The 9,843-nt window shown below is 45.7% G+C and overlaps 1 protein-coding gene across 3 annotated transcripts in view; it reads right to left on the bottom strand.

The window, feature by feature from the left end:
- Nucleotides 1-9,843, bottom strand: part of GALNT18 (polypeptide N-acetylgalactosaminyltransferase 18) — a 355,216-nt gene that overhangs the window by 255,315 nt on the left and 90,058 nt on the right. The gene's annotated exons all lie outside the window — the stretch shown is intronic.

Genomic DNA, 9,843 nt, shown 5'->3' with positions numbered 1-9,843 from the left:
TTGGGACAGAGAGAGACAGAGCATGAACGGGGGAGGGGCAGAGAGAGAGGGAGACACAGAATCGGAAACAGGCTCCAGGCTCTGAGCCATCAGCCCAGAGCCCGACGCGGGGCTCGAACTCAGGGACCGCGAGATCGTGACCTGGCTGAAGTCGGACGCTTAACCGACTGCGCCACCCAGGCGCCCCTCACCACTGCTTTTTAACATAGTGTTGGAAGTTCTAGCATCAGCAATCAGACAACAACAGGAAATCAAAGGCATCACTTTGATCACATGAAGTTAAGCGTTCACTTTTTGCAGATGACATGATATTATACATGGAGATCCGACAGACTCCACCAAAAGTCTGCTAGAACTGATACATGAATTCAGCAAAGTTGCAGGATACAAAATCAATGTACAGAAATCAGTTGCATTCTTATACACTAACAATGAAGCAACAGAAAGACAAATAAAGAAACTGATCCCATTCACAATTGCACCAAGAAGCATAAAATACCTAGGATTAAATCTAACCAAAGATGTAAAAGATCTGTATACTGAAAACTATAGAAAGCTTATGAAGGAAATTGAAGAAGATATAAAGAAATGGAAAAACACTCCGTGCTCATGGGTTGGAAGAATAAAATATTGTCAAAATGTCAGTACTATCCAAAGCTATCTACACATTCAGTGCAATCCCAATCAAAATTGCACCAGCATTCTTCTCGAAGCTAGAACAAGCAATCCTAAAATTCATATGGAACCACAAAAGCCCCTGAATAGCCAAAGTAATTTTGAAGAAGACCAAAGCAGGAGGCATCACAATCCCAGACTTTAGCCTCTACTTCAAAGCTGTAATCATCAAGACAGCATGGTATTGGCACAAAAACAGACACATAGACCAATGGAATAGAATAGAAACCCCAGAACTAGACCCACAAAAGTATGGCCAACTAATCTTTGACAAAACAGGAAAGAACATCCAATGGAAAAAAGTCTCTTTAACAAATGGTGCTGGGAGAACTGGACAGCAACATGCAGAAGGTTGAAACTAGACCACTTTCTCACACCATTCACAAAAATAAACTCAAAATGGATAAAGGACCTGAATGTGAGACCATCAAAACCCTAGAGGAGAAAGCAGGAAAAGACCTCTCTGACCTCAGCCGCAGCAATTTCTTACTTGACACATCCCCAAAGGCAAGGGAATTAATAGCAAAAATGAACTATTGGGACCTCATGAAAATAAAAAGCTTCTGCACAGCAAAGGAAACAATCAACAAAACTAAAAGGCAACCAACGGAATGGGAAAAGATATTTGCAAATGACATATCAGACAAAGGGCTAGTATCCAAAATCTATAAAGAGCTCACCAAACTCCACACCCGAAAACAAATAACCCAGTGAAGAAATGGGAAGAAAACATGAATAGATACTTCTCTAAAGAAGACATCCGGATGGCCAACAGGCACATGAAAAGATGCTCAACGCCACTCCTCATCAGGGAAATACAAATCAAAACCACACTCAGATATCACCTCACGCCAGTCAGAGTGGCCAAAATGAACAAATCAGGAGACTATAGATGCTGGAGAGGATGTGGAGAAACAGGAACCCTCTTGCACTGTTGGTGGGAATGCAAACTGATGCAGCCGCTCTGGAAAACAGTGTGGAGGTTCCTCAAAAAATTAAAAATAGACCTAGCCTATGGCCCAGCAATAGCACTGCTAGGAATTTACCCAAAGGATACAGGAGTACTGATGCATAGGGGCACTTGTACCCCAATGTTTATAGCAGCACTCTCAACAATAGCTAAATTATGGAAAGAGCCTAAATGTCCATCAACTGATGAATGGATAAAGAAATTGTGGTTTATATACACAATGGAGTACTACGTGGCAATGAGAAAGAATGAAATATGGCCCTGTAGCAACGTGGATGGAACTGGAGAGTGTGATGCTAAGTGAAATTAGCCATACAGAGAAAGACAGGTACCATATGTTTTCACTCTTATGTGGATCCTGAGAAATTTAACAGAAACCCATGGGGGAGGGGAAGGAAAAAAAAAAAAAAAGAGGTTAGAGTGGGAGAGAGCCAAAGCATAAGAGACTCTTAAAACCTGAGAACAAACTGAGGGTTGATGGGGGGTGGGAGGGAGGGGAGGGTGGGTGGTGGGTATTGAAGAGGGCATCTTTTGGGATGAGCGCTGGGTGTTGTATGGAAACCAATTTGACAATAAATTTCATATATTAAAAAAATAAAATAAAATAAATAAAGTAGGATTCTGAGGGAAAAAAATAAAAAGAAATAAAAAGAAAAAAAAGAGGAAAAAAAGAAAAAAAAAAAGAAAAAGCACCATAAAAGTAACAGAGTGGAGGATGAGTAAGAAGCAGAGAACACAGTGAATAAGCAGGTTGTTAGATTAAAACTAGTCCCAAATAGGGGCCCCTGGGTGGCTCAATCGGTTAAGCATCTGACTTTGTCTCAGGTCATGATCTCGTGGTTCGTGGGTTTGAACCCTACGTTGGGCTCTGTGCTGACAGCTTAGAGCCTCAAGCCTGCTTCAGATTCTCTGTCTCCTTCTCTCTCTGCCACTCCTCCACCCACATTCCCTCTCTCTCTTCCTCTTTCTCTTAAAAATAAACATTTTTTGGGGCGCCTGGGTGGCGCAGTCGGTTAAGCGTCCGACTTCAGCCAGGTCACGATCTCGCGGTCCGTGAGTTCAAGCCCCGCGTCGGGCTCTGGGCTGATGGCTCAGAGCCTGGAGCCTGTTTCCGATTCTGTGTCTCCCTCTCTCTCTGCCCCTCCCCCGTTCATGCTCTGTCTCTCTCTGTCCCAAAAAATAAATAAACGTTGAAAAAAAAATTAAAAATAAACATTTTTTTAAAAATTTAAATAAAATACAATACGAAAAAAATAAAACCAGTGCCAGATAATAAGATCCTAAACTGAAAATGTTCACAAAACATTTCAGAGGTGAAATCAGTAAGACTTGGTTGGATAAGAGATGAGAATGAAAAAATGAGAGATGACACAAAATGTTACCTTATAGATTTAATCACTAAATGAGTGGTGGAATTGTTCGTGGATATGGGGGAAGCAGACAACAGGGACAGGCTTGGGAACAGCTGATACTTTTGTGTTGAACATATCACATTTGAGCTGTCCTGGAGACAAACCTATGGAAGTGTCCAGTTGGCACTTGAAAGATATGGAAGAAATTCCCAACTGCCTGGAGTTGGAGAAGTGTTTGGGCAAAGTCCTGGAATCAATGTTGGCACTTGCACTGAGACCACAAGGTGTTCACTGAAGGAACAGGATGTTGAAAGAGGGAAAAAAGAGAAGGCTGGCATTCTAGGCAGAGGATCAAGCCTGTATAAAGGCACAAAGCTATGATGTAATCAGAGAAAAGCAAGTAATTGAATGTGGTTGATGGAAGGGAAGACGATATATTGTGGCTTCCCTACATGACATTTTCCCACAATCCGTGGCACTGGTCATAGACCGATAATTTCTATGGGTAAAGGAGTGTTTGTATGGAAGTGACATAGTGTTACTTTGTGAATAAATCAGCAAATTCTTTTTTTTTTTTCAACGTTTATTTATTTTTGGGACAGAGAGAGACAGAGCATGAACGGGGGAGGGGCAGAGAGAGAGGGAGACACAGAATCGGAAACAGGCTCCAGGCTCTGAGCCATCAGCCCAGAGCCCGACGCGGGGCTCGAACACACGGACCTCGAGATCGTGACCTGGCTGAAGTCGGACGCTTAACCGACTGCGCCACCCAGGAGCCCCAATCAGCAAATTCTTAAAAGTAGACTCTTGGGATCCTTGATGTTCCTTTATGAACTCAACTGTTGGTCCATTTCTGGCATTAATGGATACTTCCTTCTCTTATGGTCCTTCTGCTATAAAAGTCAGAATATGTCTAGTTAATCACAGAAGTAAGAAAGGCCGTATCATTCTTCCTTTTAAAAATATAGTGGGGGGGCGCCTGGGTGGCGCAGTCGGTTAAGCGTCCGACTTCAGCCAGGTCACGATCTCGCGGTCCGTGAGTTCGAGCCCCGCATCAGGCTCTGGGCTGATGGCTCAGAGCCTGGAGCCTGTTTCCGATTCTGTATCTCCCTCTCTCTCTGCCCCTCCCCCGTTCATGCTCTGTCTCTCTCTGTCCCCAAAATGAATAAACGTTGAAAAAAAAAAAAAATAAAAATAAAAAAATAAAAATATAGTGGGGGTGCCTGGGTGGCTCAGTTGGTTAAGCGTCTGACTTTAGCTCAGGTCATGATCTCCCAGTCCGTGAGTTCAAGCCCCGCATCAGGCCCTGTGCTAACAGCTCACAGTCTGGAGCCTGCTTCAGATTCTGTCTCCCTATCTCTCTGCCCCTCCCCTGCTCATGCTCTGTCTCTCTCACTCTCAAAATGAATAAGTGTCAAAAATTTTTAAAAAAAATAAAAATATAGTGTATTTGTCAGTACAGACTGGGTTAGATTGCAGGAACAAAAACGCCCAAAATATCAGTGGCTTATACAACAAAGGTGTATTTTTCACCCATGCTACGCATCCACCAAGGGTCAACCAGGAGCCCTGCTCCTGTGTTGTCACTGCCATCCTTATACTGGGATCCAGGCTGATGGGGCACCTGTACCATTGATCCTTGTGCCCATGGCACAGAGGAAAAGAGAACAAGGTGAAGCATACACTGGCCCTTAAGGCTTCCACCTGGAAATGACATATGTCACTTCTGCTCACATTTTCTTGGCCAAAGTAAGTTGCACAGCCAAGCCTGGCATCCAGAGGCAGTGGGAAAGTATAACCCTCCCCCAGGCACATTCCAGATCTCACTGAACAGCAACACAGTCTATGACATACCACACTCATCTGGCTAGCTTCTTCAAAGTCTCTGATAGTGTTTCACCTAGACTACAACAATTCTCCTTTTATGTAGACACCTCCTTCAGGAAAGGAAATAACAGAGATTATATTTTCATATATGCATCTCTTTAGACCTTGGCATCAGATTACCAGTGACCTTCACATTCCCAGACAAGAACATCCCAAGTTTATGCCTGTCCTCCCTGCACTGTGGTCTTTCCAAAAGTCGTAATTATCTTGGAGATGCCCCCAACCCTGGACTAAGAATGGAGCCAAGAATCATCTGCTTCTGCTTCTACTCTGGCTTTTGTCTGCATAAAGAAAAAAGAAAACCTGGCACAGACCCTGTATTCACTATCGGAGGCATTTTTAGAACAAATGTCACCTATTGGTCTGCTGCTGGGTTGGGGATTTCTTGCTATGACTGCAGATAACTTGTTTGCCTTTCAAGTGTCTAGTCTGATGCAGTCAACTCATCCTGGTACCAAGCAGGAACAATAATTATTATTCCTATGCAGCTCTGCAATTAACCGGCTTTTCCTGAGTGAATGTCCGCAGGAGCTTCATTGAACAGAACTGTAAACAGATGCCACAGAGTCCTGCCTCCACCACCCCAGTTCACCAGTGAGAGGAGCGATAGGCTATGAGACATTCAAATGCCTCAAAGATTGATTGATTGATTGATTGATTGATTATTTATTTATTTATTTATAAACATTAGGTCTAACATTATTTAGAAAACCAAATTTTATTGTCTCCGTTCTGCTTCCTGGAACAGAGTTTTCTAGGTAACAAATTCCTGCCCCTTAATCGTACACAACCCCACCAAGCCAGGCATCTGCAATGGGCTATTTTCCTGTTTACTGACTAGTAGACATGAATTACTCTCTATTTGCTTTAACTGTAAGTGGTAAGAGCCTGTCAAACTCAGGTACCCTGGCGAAGACAGACAGCAGAGTCCCCGTTGTTACCCCTGCCCAAATCTCTGACCTCTCAAGATACCAGGCAGGCAGGTGGCTGGCTATTTACCGGGCACTTCCTATATGCCAGACATTGTGTGAAGCACTTTGCATGGGTTATCTCATTTAACCCTCAAGGCAACCCCATTGGGAGGTCCTATGATTACCCTATTTTACAGAGGAGAAAAGCGAGATTTAGAAAATGTTAAAGAAAAACTCTAAAGAGTAGGTGGCATATGCACTGAGTCTTAGAGGATAATTAGAAACTAGCCAGAGGTTTAAAGAGAGGAAGGCCACCCAAGCAAACTGAGCAGCACAGAAAAAGACATGAAATGAGGGGGGCGCCTGGGTGGCTCAGTTGCTTGGGCATCCAACTTTAGCTCAGGTCATGATCTCACAGTCTGTGGGTTCGAGCCCTGCATTGGGCTCTGTGCTGACAGCTCAGAGCCTGGAGCCTGCTTCGGATTCTGTGTCTCCCTCTCTCTGTCCCTTCTCCTCTCATGCCTCTGTCTCTCTGTCTCTCTCTCTCTCTCAAAAGTAAATGAACATTAAACAAAAATTAAAAAAAGACATGAAATGAGGAAGAATACTGTGTTTTCAGGGAAGAGTACAAACCAGAATGACTGGAACACAAGGTGCTTGGGTAGAATTGTCTATAAATACAGAGAAGGTTATCCAGGGCCAAATTATGAAAGGACTCAAAGGTTATGCTGAAGAATGCTCAAACGCCTTTACTTTAGGGACTGGTCAAGCAACAGAGGAGGGAATTGGGCTAGTATAAAATGGTAAAGAGTGGTAAGGACTGTGGCAAACTGGAAGCCATACACCTTTCAGATGGAAAGGCATTAAAATTCTTTCTTGTTTTTAAGTGTGAGTTGAATTTGGCCCTTGGGGCATGAGCTTGCAAACTCTAGTAGGCAGTGAGAAACTCACAAAGGGATTCATCCGGGAATGACACAGTTGGATCTCTTATCTTGAGGAGCTCCCTCTGACAAGAGTGTGGGTGACAGGCTCTGTGGGGGGCAAGACTGAGAAGAAGAGAAAAGGTGCAGAAGAGCAGCAGGAGATGATGGTAGGTGAGCCCTGGGGGGTGGCAGTAGGTAGAAAAAGGTAAAGGATCCAAGACGGAAATATTAAGGAGGAAGAAACTTGGCAGCACTTGAAGGCAAACAGGATGTGAGGGAGGAAACGCATGGGGCTTTCAAAGATAACCATGTTTCTGGTGCAGCACAGGGGACAAAGACTGGTGATAAACCCAGGGGGTGGGGGAGTAGAAGATAATGAGAGTCATTTCAGACAAGCTGACGGGCAAAGCTTTGATGTCTCTGCCACCAAGAGGCTCACAGGGTTGGTAGGGGTCTTGGCCAAGACTCCTTGCTATGTCCATGGCTGGATGGCTGATGGGCCTACCCATACCATGCTCATCAGTCCCTGCAGGGATAGCTTCTCCTGGATTGTAGGGGCACCCACAGTTCCAGGAGGCCCTAAGACTGCTGCCTGCCCCACTGCTGCACCAGGATACCTACAGGCGGACACATGCGCTCGTCAGATACCAGGTGTGATGGTGAATTTTACGTATCAAGTTGATTAGACCATGGTACCCAGATATCTGCTCAAACATTATTCTGGATGTGTCTGTGAGGATGGTTTTGAACGGTAGACGAGCAAGACAGATTGCCCTCCCCATTGTGGGTGGCCGTCATCCAGTGAGTTGAACAAAAAGGCCGACTCTCCCACAGGTTACAGGGAACTCCTCCCACTTGACTGTTCTAGCTGGAACATCAGTCTCTCCTGGCTTTGGACTGGAACTGAAACGTTGACTCTTCCTGGCCCTCAAGCCTGCTGGGATTTGGACTGGAACTACGTCACCAGCTCTCCTGGGTCTCCAGCTTGCTGACTGGATCTGGAGATTTCTTAGCCTCCGTAATCATGCGAGCCAACTCCTTATAAAAAAATCTTTCTTTCCATATATGTGTGTGTGTGTGTGTGTGTGTGTGTGTGTGTGTGTGTGTGTATATCCTGTTGGTTCTGTTTCTCTGGAGAACCCTGACAAATACACCAGGTCAAAAATACACCAGCATAGCTCCATGAACAGACTACTGTGTCTGGTTCTCTGAATGGGTCTGGTTCTCTCACGCACATGGAAAATGTCCTCAGCAGGATAATGTAAAGCAAGGTCAGGAGAGGGAGTTCCCCACAGTGCTGGTGGCTTTTCACAGCAAATTTATTTAAACCTCACAAGAGGCTAAAGAGACAGTCATGAATATCCTTGCTTTATTGGCAAGAAAACAGGCCCACGCTTTGACCTGGGTCACACAGCTAGCCCAGATGGAAATGTAAATCAATCCTCCTGTGTCTCAGTGCCCCCTACTCTGCCTGCCTGTCTAAGTCCCTCCTCTAAGGACAGGAGAAGAGTCATTGGTGCAGAGAGGATGGACCTAATCATACCCTGAAAACTCTGGTGAGTGTAGTCCAGTCCCAACGTCCACAGGTGTTGACCCTTGAGGAGAAGTGAGCAGCTGAGTGTGGGCTCACTGAGGGATGAGATCTGACGTGTAGAACGTTCCTCCAACACAGGCACTACTGAGCCACACCAGCCTGGGATTCCTCCCAGAACTAGCCTCTCTGGAAGGAGCCCAGCCTGCCCTTAGGCTTGGTATCTCTGTCATCCTAGAGGCCCTGGTTCCAAAACACGTGCCTCCTGTCCCAGAACTGGCTGGGCAGCCAGGGCACAGAGTTGTCAGCTTTGCCCCCCGTTTGTGCTGAGCAAATCAATCTAAGTCATCCAGGAAACCTCCTGTCCCAGAACTGGCTGGGCAACCAGGGCACAGAGTTGTCAGCTTTGCCCCCCGTTTGTGCTGAGCAAATCAATCTAAGTCATCCAGGAAGGGATTTAGCTGTGGGCTAAACTTACGGATGAGGGCGGCAATCTCCTCTAACAGCTTGACCTGTTCTGACTAAACATGATCCGCATGTGTCTCTGTGTGAGAGAGAGTATGTGTGTGTGAGAGTACGTGTGTATGTGAGAGGGCATATGTATGAAAGACTGCGTGTGTGTGAGAGACTGTATACAGGTGTGCATCTGTATATGAGTGTGTATGTATGTGTAAGTGTGAGTGTGTTTGCTATGTGTCTAATCATGTATCTGTGAGAGCATGTATGTGAGAGAATGCGTATATATGAGAGTGTATGTGTGTGTCTGTGTGAGTGTATGTGAGTGTGTATGCGGGAGAGTGTGTGTTTGAGAGCATGTTTGTGTGTGTCTGTGTGTGAGAGTGTCTTCTATGTGTCTAAATGCGTGTGTGACTGCACATGGGTGTGTGCTTGTGTATGAGCATGTGTGTAACTCTTCTTGGTTTTCACACCCAATGTGGATTCTTCTACAGAAACGTTCCTGCACCTTCCAGAAGATCTTCTGAGTCCAGCCCTTGGCATTACGGGACTCTTGGGCAGGGCAGCTGGGAAATGGCTCAGGTGCCCAGCTCTACTAAATCCCACTGGCGTGGCTTTTCCTGGAGCCGAGGCCATCATCACTCTCCAGGCTGGTGGGCCGGGCCTGCACCACCCCTCCTGGCACAGACTCATTCCCATGCACAGGCTTACAATGCCCCTCAGAGCAAGGCAGGGCAGCCAGAGAGGAGAAGGCTGGAGAGATCAAATTCCAGTCCTAACATGGGCAGGGAGGGGAATTAGCTCCCTGTCATCTTTAACACACACTCCATAACTTAAGGCAAGTTTTAAATGAAGTAGACAAATGCCTTCCCTCCACTGTAAACAGGAAGGCAGTTTTCTTCCCTGGCTGCTGACAGGGCCTTATCTCCACCTCCCGGAGAGGCCTCAAGGGGTGGGCTGTCTCAGCAATATCTGGGCAATGTGAACTGAACCCACATCCAAACACCACTCTGAGCACACGCACTCAACATGCTAATGGGCAACACAGGCCCATTAGCTTTGCTATCCAGAGTGCCTTTTGCAGTTAACCCTTCTGGAAGCCAACCCGATAAAAAACAGGTGTGCTGCAGGCACCCTA

The sequence above is a fragment of the Puma concolor genome, chromosome D1 (assembly GCF_028749965.1).
Source record: "Puma concolor isolate L17-30 chromosome D1, mPumCon1.1.hap2, whole genome shotgun sequence".
In the NCBI taxonomy this organism is placed as follows: Eukaryota; Metazoa; Chordata; class Mammalia; order Carnivora; family Felidae; genus Puma; species Puma concolor.
Note: the sequence above shows the minus strand (reverse complement) of the source record. Positions and strands in the feature narration are given on the sequence as shown.